The sequence below is a fragment of the Phacochoerus africanus genome, chromosome X (assembly GCF_016906955.1).
Source record: "Phacochoerus africanus isolate WHEZ1 chromosome X, ROS_Pafr_v1, whole genome shotgun sequence".
In the NCBI taxonomy this organism is placed as follows: domain Eukaryota; kingdom Metazoa; phylum Chordata; class Mammalia; order Artiodactyla; family Suidae; genus Phacochoerus; species Phacochoerus africanus.
Genome location: NC_062560.1, coordinates 6,977,156 through 6,992,560, shown reverse-complemented (window position 1 = coordinate 6,992,560; position 15,405 = coordinate 6,977,156). Strand labels below are relative to the sequence as shown.

General features: G+C 45.6%; 1 long non-coding RNA gene across 5 annotated transcripts in view; it reads right to left on the bottom strand.

Moving 5' to 3' along the window:
- Nucleotides 1-15,405, bottom strand: part of LOC125117916 (uncharacterized) — a 564,201-nt gene that overhangs the window by 256,032 nt on the left and 292,764 nt on the right. The gene's annotated exons all lie outside the window — the stretch shown is intronic.

Sequence of the window (15,405 nt, the reverse complement as noted above, 5' to 3'; positions counted from 1 at the left end):
CAAGAGCTCTCTCCACTTCTCCAGTCACGCCTGGAGGCCCCCACCCCACAGAAAACCACCATGTGGTCTGTTGAAGAGGCAATTTAGAACAGGACCATACATGGTGGACACGAGACGCACCTTGCCACAAAGTCTGGTGATAGCAGAAAATTCTGAAGGCTTCATATTCTGGAATTTAGGAGGAGCAGCAATGGGGAGTAAGGACCACTCTGCTTACTGCGGCATGCTGCAAAGATTGGGGATGCACAAAGATCAGAGGCGGGAAGCATATTCTGTTGGAGAAAAGTGATGGGATCATGCCAGGGAGACATAACGATGGCTCTTAGGCCAAAGGTGGGCTTCCAGCTCGTTTTGGAGATGACATTTCATTGGAACACGGGCATGCCTATCTGCTCACATGTCACTTACGTCTGGGTGCGGACTTGCAACCACAGCAGAACTGAGTAGTGGAAATAGGGACCTTACAGGTCACAGAGCCTAAAATATGTACTATCTGACCTTGCACGGGAAAGTAGACTTAAGTATACGGACCCCTGCCAAGGAGGGAGAGCACATGGAGGCTGGAAGCAGCGACAGCTTCCAATCTCAGCAGTAATTGCATATTGCCTTTTTGGAATCATTGACAGGATTCAAACAGGTGGAATAGGATTGAGCCCAGAGCATGAGTCACTTAGCAGATGGCAGCCATTTTTCCACCCTTTGCGTAGTTAATTTAAAAAAAAGCAACCAGTGTTTTCATTTCTCACAAAGGGTGCTGTTTCAGAGAACAGTCAATGTAGCCAGACACCATGTGTCTACGTGCTTCCGTAGGGATCCACTACCTATTTTCTATGGATCCACTACCTATTTTCTATGTAAGATGCACCAAAGGAAGGTTCAGCAAAAATTTCCCAACTAGGATTTCATTTAATAATTTTACACCATCGGGAGAGATAAACATTCCATTTTCTGATGATTTCTAGAGAAGAAAACAGATGTAAACTCAGATCCCAAAGAGCGGTCAAGATATAACGGAAAATCAACTTGCATAACCTATCATTGACAGCTTTGGCTGAATGGGATCCTGACAATAGCATGGTCCTATGAGTATTATCTTTGATATTACATTCTCAGGGACAATTTAAATAGAATCAAGGTGACAATGTCCTTGGAACAAAGGAAAAGTGCAAAGTAAAAACTCCTAAAATGCTATAAATAAATTGGAAAGGGAAGACATGCTAAATCTGGGTCCGGGTTTTAGATTCAAATTTTCTATTTTGCTACGCTGGGCAACAGAAGCAGGGGTCAGCCACCAGTTCTTTGAAAAACAGCCTGACGTCAGATCATCCAACAAGCACCTGCTGTTTTTTCATGGCCCCTGCCCTTTAGGGCTGCGCTTGGACTCCTGTGTCTGAGCACGGATGCCCAGGACATGGCCCTGCCTTTGGCACTGGCCTGTCCATTTCATAAAGCCCCCTCTGGCCTTCTGGCCGGAATCTACCTGCTTGTCGCTAACTTACTCAACCCCTCAGCCCCCACGTTTCATGTCCACATTGCCTCTGGACCTACAGACACCACTGGCCACAACATTCATTTGCATAGCTTCATCTTTGTGGCAAATGAAGGCATGTTTCTCTAGCATCCTTTCCTCAACGCCTCTGGGAAGACTGGCGGCAGGGAGAGCACACAGCACATTCCAACGAGCTGGCCAGTGAATATGTAGACTTCTAGAGTTTCCTTTCTACGGGAGCCCTGTCCAAAGCAGCTGGCTGGCGAGTCTTGGAGTCAGCGTGAAGGACCGTGCCAAGTTTGGCAGTGGCCCTGCCCCTGCCCAGAGCCAACACGACCACCCGGGGAGAGGACGCCATCTCTGGCCCACAGGGATGAGCTCCAGGTGGACGGAATAAATACCATTCTGTGAAATCACCACTGGATGACTGGATTGCAACAAAGAGGCGGCCATGGGAGCAAGAGCAGACTTCCTGATAGGAAACGTGCCTCGATCCTTCTCATGCTAATGGCCTTGGCATCTGAACGTACCGGGAAGGGTGTGAAGAATAAGCGCACCCAGGATGAATACCTCTGTCCTGGCTTCAGTCTCACATACATAGAACGGTTCCAAGAATGAAGAGGCTAAGCTGTGTGTGCGCCGGGCTCTTCCACGGGGACCGAGACACAAAACACCATTGGGGGGTGATGGGAGGAGGTTCCCAGAATGTGAAACGTCACCAAGAGTGGAAGAGGCGGACCCTCCTGCTGCCAGACGACCTGCAGAACAGGAACGTGAAAAGGCCTTAGCCGAGGGTTGCCTCCATTCCTTTTGAGGTCTCTGTCCAAGAGTTCTGGAAGAGCCTTTGCCTGCAAATGGAAATTGACCTCTTTGAAGAGTCCTTTGGAAGAGGACTGCTCTAATTACTAGAGAATCTGCTCATGGGAACCAGTGGCAGTTTGGAGGCAATGCCCTTGCATTTTGCCATCAACGCTGAAGAGATAAAAAACCAGCATAACAGTAAATACACACACACACATATACACCCTTCATTAAGGAATTAATCTTCAAAATTCATAAACACCTCCTATAGCACAATACCAAAAAAACAAACCCCATCAAAAAATGGGCGGAAGATCTAAACAGACAATTCTCCAAAGAAGACAGGCAGATGGCCAAAAAAACACATGAAAAGATATTCAACATCAGTAATTACCAGAGAAATGCCAATCAAAACTACTGTGAGGTACTACCTTACACCGGGCAGAATGGCCATCATTAAAAAGTCTACAAAGAATAAATGCAGGAGAGGGTGTAGAAAAAAGGGAACCTTTCTACACTGTTGGTGGGAATGTAAATTGGTACAGCCACTATGGAAAACAGTATGCAGATTCCTCAGAAAACTAAAAATAGAGCTACTGTTTGATCCAGCAATCCCACTCCTGGGCATCTATCCAGAGAAAACCATGACTTGAAAAGATATATATACTCCAATGTTCCTTGCAGCACTATATACAATAGCCAAGACATGGAAACAACCTAAATGTCCATTGACAAAGGACTAGATAAAGATGTGGCACATATACGCAATGGAATATTACTCAGCCATCAAAAGGAAAGAAATAAAGGCATTTGCAGCAACGTGGATGGACCTAGAAATTATCATCCTAAGTGACATTGGTCAGACAGTGAGACACCAGCATCATATGCTCTCACTGACATGTGGAATCTAAAAAAAGAACACAATGAATTTCTTTGCAGAACAGATACTGACGCAAGGATTTTGAAAACTTATGGTTTCCAGAGGACACAGGTGAGGGGTAGGGGATAGGCTGGGGGTTTGGAATGGAAAGGCTACAAAATTGGGTTGTGATGATTGTCGTACAACTCTAAATATCATAAAATTCATTGAGTAAATAAATAAATAACTTCAGGGACACTTAGATAAGCCATTTATCCCCTCAACAATCAAGCTTGGCCGGTTGCTAATTAGAACTCTTTAAAACAGCTTCTGTTTAGTTGGACGTTTACATCCAAGAACACGTCTGGCTACAGTGACTCAAGTCTGTGAAATACACTTCCAGTGAGGTCTGTCTGAGCCTGGCCTCTCCCATGCCACCATCCTGGAGGGACCTGGTTTGATTTATGAGGACTCTGCGGAGGCCACATTCAGGGTTGGCCAAGTCCTCCTTCTGTCATGCATCACGGAGACACCCTGGCTGTGCGGCCACTGCACTCACAGTCCCAGGAGACATTTTCCTAAGGGGAGTGGGTGACAGCAGTTTGGCTGTTGGGTCTACATTGACTTTGCTTTTTTTCCTTTTCATCAGAAGAAGAGAATCGCTTTGTATTTGCAAGTCAAATGCCCTTTTCTCTAAAGGCATTTTTTCTAAAGGTCTGTTTTCCTTTCTCCATCAGTAACAATTTGCTTCTACCTCCTCAAAATTAGTTGTTGTTGTTTTTTCAGGCTCTATTTGCAGAAAGAAAAAACACACAGCATTGCTGGGAAATAAATGAGACGCAGTGGAAACACACCCCTCCCAGCTTCTGGTGACTCATCCTACCCCTCCAGACCTTCTCCTCTGAGACTCACGGGTTCCCTTTGGGAATATGGCCTCATGGGGTGAGGTCTTCTTCACTCGGAAACCAGCCTGCTACTTCGGGAGTCCCCAGGTAGGCTTCAACGGGAATAAGCTCGTGGAACATTTCGGATGGCGCCAGTGGTGTTGCCACCAAAAGATCCAGAAACTGAAACAAGACCTTGACCTTGCGATGGATGACACAGAGGATGAGGGTTAATGAAATGAAACAGTGTATAAAGATTCTGCAGCAGCCACACCAGTTCTCCACACAGGAAATCAGACCCAGGAGGGGTTCATTTCCTGGATCTTCAATAACCAACTGTGTTAACAGCAGAGAGCAAAATCTCCAGACTAAGGGAACCATATCAAATGATTCTAGGAGGACAGGTTCATCTTAGAGAACCGTTTCTATGAGGGAAGTCCAGCGTGAAGTTACAACATCTGAATGTGCCACAATCTTGAACTCACCCCTCCTTTATTCTATGGCAGGGAGTTCTAAGCAATGGACCAAACCCAGTCCATTATTTTTTTTCTGGAGTCTTTCAGGCCACCAAAATAAACAAATAAATACAGAAATAAGCTCTTTCAAAATAAACAAGCAATCCTTTGCACAGAAGAGGATTATTGTACCCTGCTGCGTCATCAACAAAGCATTGATTGGCAACAGATTAAGAAACAAGATACCTGAGGGGCTTCGGCGGGCAAATGACTCAAAACGCTCCCTCTGGGGCCAGAGGACACAAAGAACCACTCAGAGTGTCATCCCTTCAGTGATGGACTTGACGATTCCCAGGGAAAGTTCTCTCCATTACCTCCCCAAGAGCATGCCGAAAACTGCCAGTGCAGAGTCCTGCCCCTGGAAGTCGGACGCTTCCAGTGAAGGGCTCTCAGAGGTAGTTCTGCCAACCTGGGAACACAGTGGCTTCTGGAAGAAGCCATGAAGAAATACAAAGACCCTCTGTCTAGCAGTTGAAAGATGGTTTTGCAAATGACAGAAAAATGGGGGTTCAGAGAGGATGGGTCCTATCAAGGAACATATTTAAAGTACAGGAGCATTTGTCTTCTTTGGAGAAATGTCTATTGAGGACTTCTGCCCATTTTTCAACTGGGTTGGTTTGTGGTTGAGTGTGTGTGTTCTTTGCATATTTTGAAGATTACAGCCTTGTCAGTTGCATCTTTTGCAACTATTTTCTTCCATTCTGTAGATTGTCTTTTCATTTTTTTTATTGTTTCCTTGGATGTGCAAAAAGCTTGTAAGTTTGATTAGGTCTCATTTGTTTACTTTTCTTTTTATTTCTATTGCCTTGGGAGACTGACCTGAAAAAACATTTGTACAGTTGATGTCAGAGAATGCTTTGCCTCTATTCTCTCCTAGGAATTTCATGGTGTCATGTCTTATGTCTATGGATGGCCAGCAGGCACATGAAAAGATGCTCAACATCACTAATAATGACAGAAATGTAAATCAAAACTACAATGAGGGAGTTCCCATTGTGGCTCAGTGGTTAATGAATCCAACTAGGAACCATGAGGTTGTAGGTTTGATCCCTGGCCTACAGTGGGTTAGGGATCCGGCGTTGCCATGAGCTGTGGTGTAGGTTGCAGAGGCGGCTCAGATCCTGCGTTGCTGTAGCTCTGGCATAGGCCAGTGGCTATAGCTCCAATTAGACCCCTAGCCTGGGAACCTCCATATGCCGCAGGAGCAGCCCCAGAAAAAGGCTAAAAAAGACCAAAAAACTACAGTGAGGTAGCACTCATACTGGCCACCATTAACAAGTCTGCAAATAACAAATGCTGGAGAGGGTGTGGAGAAAAGGGAACCCTCCTGCACTGTTGGTAGGAATGTAAATTGGTGCTTCCACAATGGACAACATGAAGCGTCCTTAAAAAACTAAAAAGCAGAACTACTATGTGATCCATCAATCCCACTCCTGAGCATGTATCGTGAAAAAAAAAAGATATATGCACCCCTATGTTCATTGCAGTGCTATGCACAATAGCCGAGACATGGAAGCAACCTAAGTGTCCATGAACAGAGGAAAGGATTGAGATGATGTAGTACATATATACAAATGGAACATGCTCAGCCATAAAACAGAACAAAATCATGCCATATGCAGCAACATGAATGCAACCAGAGATTCTCATACTAAGTGAAGTAAGTCAGAACGAGAAAGACAAATACCATATGCTATCACTTGTATGTGGAATCTCAACTATGGCACAAATGACTCTATCTACGAAACAGAAACAGACTTACAGACACAGAGAACAGGCTTGTGGTTGCCAAGGGTGGGGGTGGTGGAGGGGAGGACTGGGAATGGGGGATTAGCAGGCACAAACTATTATGCATAGAATGGATCGACAATAAGGTCCTACGGTACAGCACAGGTATCCAATCTCCTGGGTAGACCATGATGGATAATATTTTAAAAAGAATGTATATATATTATGACGGACTGACTTTGCTGTATAGCACAAGTTAGCACCCTGTAAATCAACTATACTTTAAAAAAAATAAAGTGCAGGAGTCTTAATGCTGGGCACTGCCAGAGGCAGACAGATCCAAAGAGATCTTAGCATCAGCTGAGAGATGCTTAAGGACATCTCTGGCTGGAAGCAGAGTTCTGAGGTCAGAGAAGCCAAACCTTTGGACCTCCTTCACGCCCGCTAGAGGTGGGCATAGCACCTTGAGGAGGGAACCCAGACTTATTTTGCATGACAAACAGAGCCCTTTGATTCTCATTCAAAAAGACTTACCCTGTGTGTCAGAGTCAACAATTTTAAAGAGAATCTCACTTGGCTGGGCTAGAGTTGAAACAGTTTTATTATACTAATGTAGAATTTATTGGCCTCTGGAACCTTGTGTTCCAGGTAACAAAATGATGGTTTTTAAAAACTGGATTTGAAAATTCATAGTGAAGGCAGTTGGCCTACATAATGAAATAACAGCGAATCAAAGTTTTTATAAATCAAAATGGTGGTTTTTTTCCCCCTCATAACGAACATTTCATGTCATGTAGCATTAAATGCCATCATCCAAACCATGAAGTGACAAACCGTGCTTGGCAACGTGAATGCCACTGCACCAGGAAGCTGAGCAGGGCTGTGAGCCATGGGTGCTAAGGACCTCCACATTAAGAAGGATTTCTGGACCCATCCTTTCATGAGTTATAATGAGGACAGACCCTAAGACAACCTCCCAGCCACATCCCTTGTGGCCCATAAAAAAGACTGGAAATTCAAGCAAAGTTGGTTCAAACAGGGAACGTGCGTTTCTAATGGGGTGTCACCCTAATGGTCTCCTGTGTCAGGTTGGGGAGGGGGCCAGGTGGCTGGTGTTTCATGCTATGTCAGGGGGAGGTGGGGTCCCAAAAAGCCATTCCCAGGGACTGATGGAGGACAGACAGGCGTCCTCTAGACCAAATGCTTACCATCTGCAGAACCTGACTTCTTTTCCTGCCACTGGATCATGGTCACGTGTGTTAGAGGTTCTTGGGAGCCTTGTCTACAACCCTGAGTGTCTAAGGGTCTATGTGGACACGGGGAGTGGTGCTGATCTGGTGAAGTCCCAAGGTCCAGAGGATCTGGGAGGGCTGAAGGCAAGCAGAGAGTGCAGGGTAGGGCCGCCAGCATCCCTCAGGTTGGTGGGACAAGAACGTGCTCTTCCTTAGGCTACATGGACGATGCAGGCGACCTGGCACTTTCCTACCTTTAAGTTAATGTGACCGAGCGAACTCCCGTGTGGATGTCTGGGTGCGTCACACGCAGAGGAATCTCTGAGAGCTGGAGGGCTCGTTGCTACCAAGGGCGGCTGTGCCCTGGGAGGACACCCCCAGGCCTCCCCAAGAACCAGCATTGTCAATTCATAAGAAGACCTGCATCCTGCACTCAAACACCTGCCTCCAAACTGGCGCTGATCACCAGCCAACACAAGCAAAGAGAACCCTAATATGGCAAGATCAGCTCCAGAAATCATCTCCCCTCTTTTAAAAAATTCTTTTTCAGCTGCTCCACCCCTGTAAGAGGCGGAGCGGGAAAAGGAGGCGGCAGAGGAAAGAGTCAAACCCTACACTCTTCCCTTCTGTACGACCCTCAGCCACAGGCTGGGCTCAGAAGAGACTCATAGGGTTGGACTCAAACTTGAAACCCACAGAACCATTTCTCACCAGAAAAACGAGACTTTCCCACAAAAAGGAGACTTATGATCATAACTGGAAATGCTTGGACAGCAATAGTATATGGTCAAGATGTCTTAAAGGCTCAAGAAAAGGTCTTTAAGGAGCTCAGTGGTAATGAACCTGACTGGTATCCATGAAGATGCAGGTTTGATGCCTGGCCTTGCTCAGTGGGTTAAGGACCTGTAGTTGCTATGACCTATGGTGTAGGTTGCAGATGTGGCTCGGATCCTGTGTTGCTGTGGTTGTGGCATACGTCAGCTGGCAACTGTAGCTGCAATTCATCCCCTAGCCTGGGAACTTCCACATGCTGCAGATACAGCCTTAAAAAAAAAGAAAAAGAAAAAAGAAACAGTCTTTAAGCTAGAGGTGAAGTTAGAGAGAGAGCCCCTTTCTCTGTGTGGCTCACCAGGCTCAGAACTGCGCAATTCCCTGGCTCTATTTTTACCCAGGCATATTTTTTCTCTGGTGTCTCCATTAGTCCGACTGCGACAAGCAGGTGGCAGGCTCACTGCTCCTCACCTTCTGTGCCATCAAGCCTTACCCTATCCACCACAGGATCACGCAGGCCAAGAACCTTGTTTTTCATGCCCACCCTCCAAGCAGATTTTTACAACTTTTTTGCGCATCAACACCCCATGAAATTCTAATACCGTGGATATCCCTGGATGTGTTTCTCTACTGTATTATTTCATGTTTTATATCTAATATACTCAGATTTTTTTTCCACTCTCCACCCCCAAGACCATTTTCTGAGAATGCCTGCCTTAGACAGCAAACTCACTCCCTCTGCCTCAGGTCAAATAAGGGGGGAAGTGAGTGGTTTTGCATGTTGTGTAGGAAGGAGCCACAGGGTTGCAGAGAGCAGTCTCCCCAAACACCCAAAGGCGTGTTGGTGACAAGGCACCAGCCCAGGTGTCATCTTGCCCACCAGCCACAAGGGCCACGAACCACCCACTTCATCCGATGCTCTGCACAAACACCATGGAGCAGGCCTTCTGGTCGAACCTCAGCAGCTCTGCTTCCATATGTCTCTGCTTTACGGTTTTGCACCATGTGCCAATTTATAAAACTGGTCCAGGGTTTTCGAAAAAAGTGAAAAGTCCTTTTGTCTCAATTTATCTGAATGGCCCCTGCACTCGTGGTTTGTGGCTCAGTGTTGAATAAGGTTAGGATGTGTATGTGAGTTTTACCAAAAAGGCAAGAATAGTTTGAGAAAGTCTCAAAAATGTTTGTGGGATGCCAGCAGACAGGGAGAATGTGTTCTTTCTGGAGACTGTCCTGGGTCCCTGAAATGACCTGGTGGGTGGTCTGCCCATAAGCCCCACTCTACTCACCCATGGGCGAGTCCTGCCAACAATGCGTATTTATAGCTTGATGTACGTTTTAGGGGAAAAAAACCTAAAGCTCTTCTACAGCATGTAGCTTTTCTGGATTTCACCACATTTTATTCCATGCAATCTAAGGGGGCTGACGGAAATTGAAATAGGACATTTCTGTGAAATCTGATTATGATCCATTTGAGGCTTATTTCATGGGGAGCAAACACTCCTACAAGAGGCCGACACTGTGTGTGTCCTGGCTCTTCCTGTTTGTCCAGTTGGCAGCAGGATGATTCAAGTGTGAGAAGTAACACAAGGTCTTTGCCATCAAAGGAAATCTTGGTGACTCCATTTTGCTCCAGTTTTGGCTGAAACACCTTCCTGAGACCCCCCCTCCTCTTTCCTTCTTCTCCCAGGAACAATTTGTTTCAAATTAGCCAACCGGGAAGAATGTCCTCCCTGACCTGACCCATGGGAAGGGGACAGGTACATCACCTGTGTTAGGGATACATGGGAGGGTCTTGTCTTCTTTGCGTGCACTTTTTGAGCACCTGTGCCCTTCTGCAGAAGTAAAGAGCCTTGTCGAGATCTCCCGGTGTTCATGCATCTCATTTTCCGACACTGACCATCTGAGCCATGTCCCCAGCACAAGCCATGACATCATTCAGTGTATCTGACACAACAGCACAGAACTGGAAAGGGACACCCCTGCTGGAAGCCCACCTGAACTTCTTGCCCTTCTGTGAATGAAGGAAGGAGGGATAGGGCAACTTGATGCTGAGACGTTAGGAAAAAACCAGGGGAGAGTCCCGAACTTGGCTTAGAGTCCTCTGTAACAGGGTCAGGTGACTTCTGAGCTGTGTTTTGTAGGACATTGCCAAGAAGAGATGGAATAGGATCCAGATGCAGGAAACAGCTTGATGAGCAGGTCTCAGGGGTGTCCAGGGCATGGTATTTCTGTGGATTCTCCAAGAGAAGTTGATATGAAATGTAGTGGAGGGGGTTGGGAGCAGGGCTGGTGAAGAAAAGAAGCCCCTCAAGAGGGGCTCAAGACTTTCCTCAGTCCTCCAGAATCTTCCAAGGTGCCCGCCAATGTGTTTGAGGTTTGCCCTATATGTGACGGCAAGTCCCTGAGAGTTCTAAGCACGGAGAGAGGTTTGTTTATTATACTGACAGGTTCAAAGTTGCACAAAACATAAACAGTATCAAAGCTATGCCCTGTGATTGATGCAAGGCTGGGTTTATGACTGTTTCATCCCCGAGTGGATACTATGCAGAAGTCCCACCATGGAACTGAGTCTTACCAAGATTTCTACTGAGGATTAACAGGGTTAAGTACCACTTCTAATAAAGCCATTTGCAATTATTTAAGTACGAATGTCCCAATGTTTGGTTTGAAGTATTCCTTTGAGCACAGATACATGCATATAAATAAATTTGTAAACGAACAGGGGAGAGAATATGTGTATGTATGCCTGTATCTGAACAACTGATTTTACGGTATTTTAATTTACTGACAAAGGTCTTTGATAGGTTCTGAAGTCCAAGTGAAATCACAGAATTTAAATCCCAAAAAAGAATGGTGAAGTAGGAAATTCAGGAGAGTAACTTCAGGCAGAGTCCTAAGGAGAATCTGAAAACTGCAAAATTAAAAAAAAAAAAAAAACATCAAGCTACCTATCTCAGACCACGGTCACACTGAGTGAAGAACTAGATTGAATCTTTATGGATACAATTAACTGATGAGCTGCAAGTTGATTTTGTTTTGATGAAGGACAGAGAATTTGCTCTGAAGAGAATCTGTGCCAACTGCCCAGTTCAGCCCTCTTCCCATTATTTGATTTTAATGAACCAAGTACGTGAGTTTTGCACATTGTGGCCGTAACCAGCAGGCATTGCCTGCAGCCATTTGGCAACACACATCTGTGCGTTTCCATGATCTAATTCCTCCACGAGTGTGATACTTTGTGTGGAACGGTTCTTAGCATTTATGAGATCATTGCTAATCGCAACGTATTTTATATTTTCATAGACACTTCATGTTAGAGGGTGAACACATGCACACACATTTTCCAGCTGTACGTGTGACGGCAGGCCTGCGGGTGGGGCGGAAAGGGGGTCTCTCCTGAGGAAGGAGGTCTACGAGCTCCATTATTCGGGTGACTGATCAGATGGGATCCATTTCAACATCTTTAAAGTTATACTTTCTTTACAAGAGCAAAGATTTCTTTGTGTGTGTCTTTTTAGGGCTGCACCTGCAGCATATGGAAGTTGGCAGGCTAGGGGTCTAATCCGAGCTGTAGCTGCCAGCCTACACCACAGCCATGGCCACACAGGATCCGAGCCACATCTGCAAACTATACCACAGCTCATAGCGACACTGGATCCTTAACCCACTGAGCAAGGCCAGGGATCGAATGCACATCCTCATGGATACAAGTCAGGTTTGTTACTGCTGGGCCATGACGGGAACTCCAAAGAGCAAAGATTTTTGTTTCTTCACCATCTGTCGCAAACTGAAAGTCGTGCTTCTTCCACTGTGCGCAATGATTCTGAGCTTATGAAAATTCCCTATTTGTTGGAAGTGGCTCTCCCTTAGGAACATGAAATGGAGGGGAACAAAACCAAAGCTCACCCAGAGGGGGATGGATAACTTACTTCCAAGTTACTTTATGAGAAGATTCGCAGCAGGACTACTAGCAATCCTGGACACACCCAGCGCCACACATACAGAAAGAGTGAAAAGTTGGGATCTGGAAATATCAACTGCATGCTATTACCAAGTAAATGCCCTAAACACAGAAACGCACTTATGCTTAAACCCCGACAACTTCTAGCATTTCTTCTTCTTTGCATCTGTTCACACCGATAGAGAAAGACTAGGATCATGAGATGTGGCCCACGGCTCCTCGTGATCTTCTGAGAGCAGTGTGAGACCACCTATTTCATGGACACTCAGTGTAGGCTGAATAAATGGTTTGATGAAGTGGCTTATAGAGTGGAACTGGTTTCAAATCTAAAGTCTTTTCCCTCTATCTCTTCCCCAGGGGATTTCCTGGCCAGTGTTTGGACATGACATATGCTACATGATCTCATGAGCCAGAGCTGCCTATCCAATCGCTGTTGAATGGAAGAGACAGAGCTTGAGCAGGTGATGAAGCCAGGAATGTACACACATTCTATGGACCTGGATGCTCTTCTCGGATGAGCTTATAGACATAACACCGACCATAGGAAGGGGCCAAGGAGGATCTAACTGGAGTGGACCTTGGCTGATCGCCCATGTTTCCCTGGGATGCAACGGGCAGCTCGTCATGTGCAGAAAAATCAAATAAGAAAGTTTATCTTGTGTATACTGAAAACTGAAAAAGCAAGCAGGAGAGAACGTCCTAGCACTATTGCTACGAAAGTAACAGGGGATCATGTTTCTGATTAACGAGCGGTGGAAGGGTTTGGTCATTGCTCAACTCATGCCAGTGAGTAGATTCTCAGCGTGAGTTGGCCAGAGGGTGTACCTTAGACCCCCCTGCATGCTTTGTGCCATTTCTCTAAACAACAGGCTCAAATTACATGTGCAATCAAACATATCTCCAAGAGGCTCTGTCACTGACTTTCTTTTCCTGAACTTATTCAGACCTTGTCATTCCAACCAACACGTCATCTTTCTACAAATACAGAGAAATCTGGGGTCTTAGCTCAGGCTGCTGTAACCCAGTCTTATACACTGGAAGGCTTATAAAAACCAGGTATTTATCTCCCTCTGTTCTGGAAGGTGGAAATCAGATCAGAGTCCCAGCATGACCAGGTTCTGGTGGGGGCCCTCGCCAGGATTCACAGACATAAGAATTTGGGGTACACCAATATCCGGATCATAACACTTGGTCTTTTAATAACTTGAGCAACTAAAGGAAAAATCACTAATTAGAAATCCTTTGCTTTTACTGATTCAGATAAAATTGCCTTCCATATACAAACATCCTTTTAAAAAGATTCTTTAGAAGTCACTGTACCTCTTCATGTTTTATGGTAGATGATAGACTAGATGAAATAATAGACTATATAACACATTACATAGATAGAACCACAGAGAGAGATGCAAAGAGGGAAGGAAGGAGGGAGGAGAGAAGGAAAGAAGTAGTCATCCTGGTTCCTCCCCAGAGAAAGCCCCAAACAACAGCTTTCGTGCAGGTGGCTGATTTTGGCATTGATCTCAGGGACTGGGGTAAAGATTGGAATGAGCTGTGAATGAATGGGGTGAATCCTCCCCTATCAGCTGAGGCATGAACAGACACACTTTTAGAATTTCACCTTTGGGAAGAGCATTTGCAGTCGACCCTGAGCCACATAGGGGTTGGGGCGTGGACCCTCGAAGCAGTGGAAAGTCTGCATCCAACTTCACAGTCTGCCTGCTGTGTCCACGGTTCTTCCAAATATTCTGCATCCTTGGATTCAACCAACCGGGGATCCCGTCATGCTGGAGTGTTTATTCCAGGACGAGTGGACCGGTGCATCTCAAACCCGTGCTGTCCAAGAGTCAACGGCATCCAACAGCATCATGCCCATGAACTGCAGGTGGTCCCAAGAGCATCAGTGCCGGGTCCTTCTGCATTAGCAAGCTTGTTCACAGGTGACCCCTGGGGTCCCACAAAGCTCTAGTCTGAGAAGGTCCAAGACAGGAGCTAAGATGAGCAGTGTGGACTCAGGAAGGGCAATGCCATCAGGAAGGAGGAGTCATGCCTATGAGGAACTGCCCAGCACAGCCGCTGCTGGGCTCCAAGGATGGAAAAGTCAGACACGGGAGACAGAAGTGCCCAGCTGCTTGGCTTCTGAGAGACGTTTTCCTGTCGACCGCAGTGCTGGCATGAGGACTGCAGGTGAAGATCACGTCTTCACAGTCTCCACTCAAAGGAGGAGACTTCCCACTCTGCTTAGAGAGGGCAACAGTCAGGGGCACTTCTGGAAGACCTGTGACGTTAGTGCTGAGCCAGGTCCGTCGGCAGTAAGAAAACAGAGGTGACAAATGTGCTTTCATGGCCACTGAAATTGATAGCAATTTATCAATTTCATAAAGGTGCTGATCTTATCCACGATAACCTAAGCCATTTTATGACATGGGTGACATATTTTGACCACATCATTTCTTTGGACAGTGAAAGAAGCCTAAGAATCCGTGGTCGATGCTTCAAATTCAGTTTTCAAACAAGAATACAAATGCACAGTGTTTATTTTAGTCTCTGCCAACAAAGCAGGGGGATTATATAACTTTGCGTATGACCGGAAAATGGAAACGGTGCCAGTATTTTCCCAAAGTGTGAATTTTATTATCAGGCAGTCCTTATTTCTTATCTAGGTTCAGTAGCTACAGGACGCCAGATACAAAGACTCAGTCAAGAGAGCATGAAACATATACAGGAGGAAGGAAGTTAATAAGAAAGAGAGTGATGGCATGATTTCCTCTGGATTTTAAAAAAAAACATTGGCATGATATACAAATTATATATTTAGATGCACTGCCATAAAATTTGGACATCTCCTCTTCACTGAAATTCAAAAATAAAACGAATGCAGTTGCTGTTGGAAGCGCTTGTCTGTAAATCTTCCAGAATTTAAGGTCTATCCTTTTGTCCCAGAAGAGGTAAATCGTTCCATCTTGTAGCAAGGAAGTACAGAGCGTGACTTACTGGGGTCCCTTTTCGTTTTTAAGACATTACCGAACATTATTTTAGGAGCCCATATAATTGTGCTTTCTATTTGTGATAGAGAGGTTGTAAGGCTGACGTCTTCATCAAGGCTTCTGCATCGTTCAGTTCAAGCACGTCTTGGCCTTGATTCCGACTTTTTTCCCGTGCCTGGGG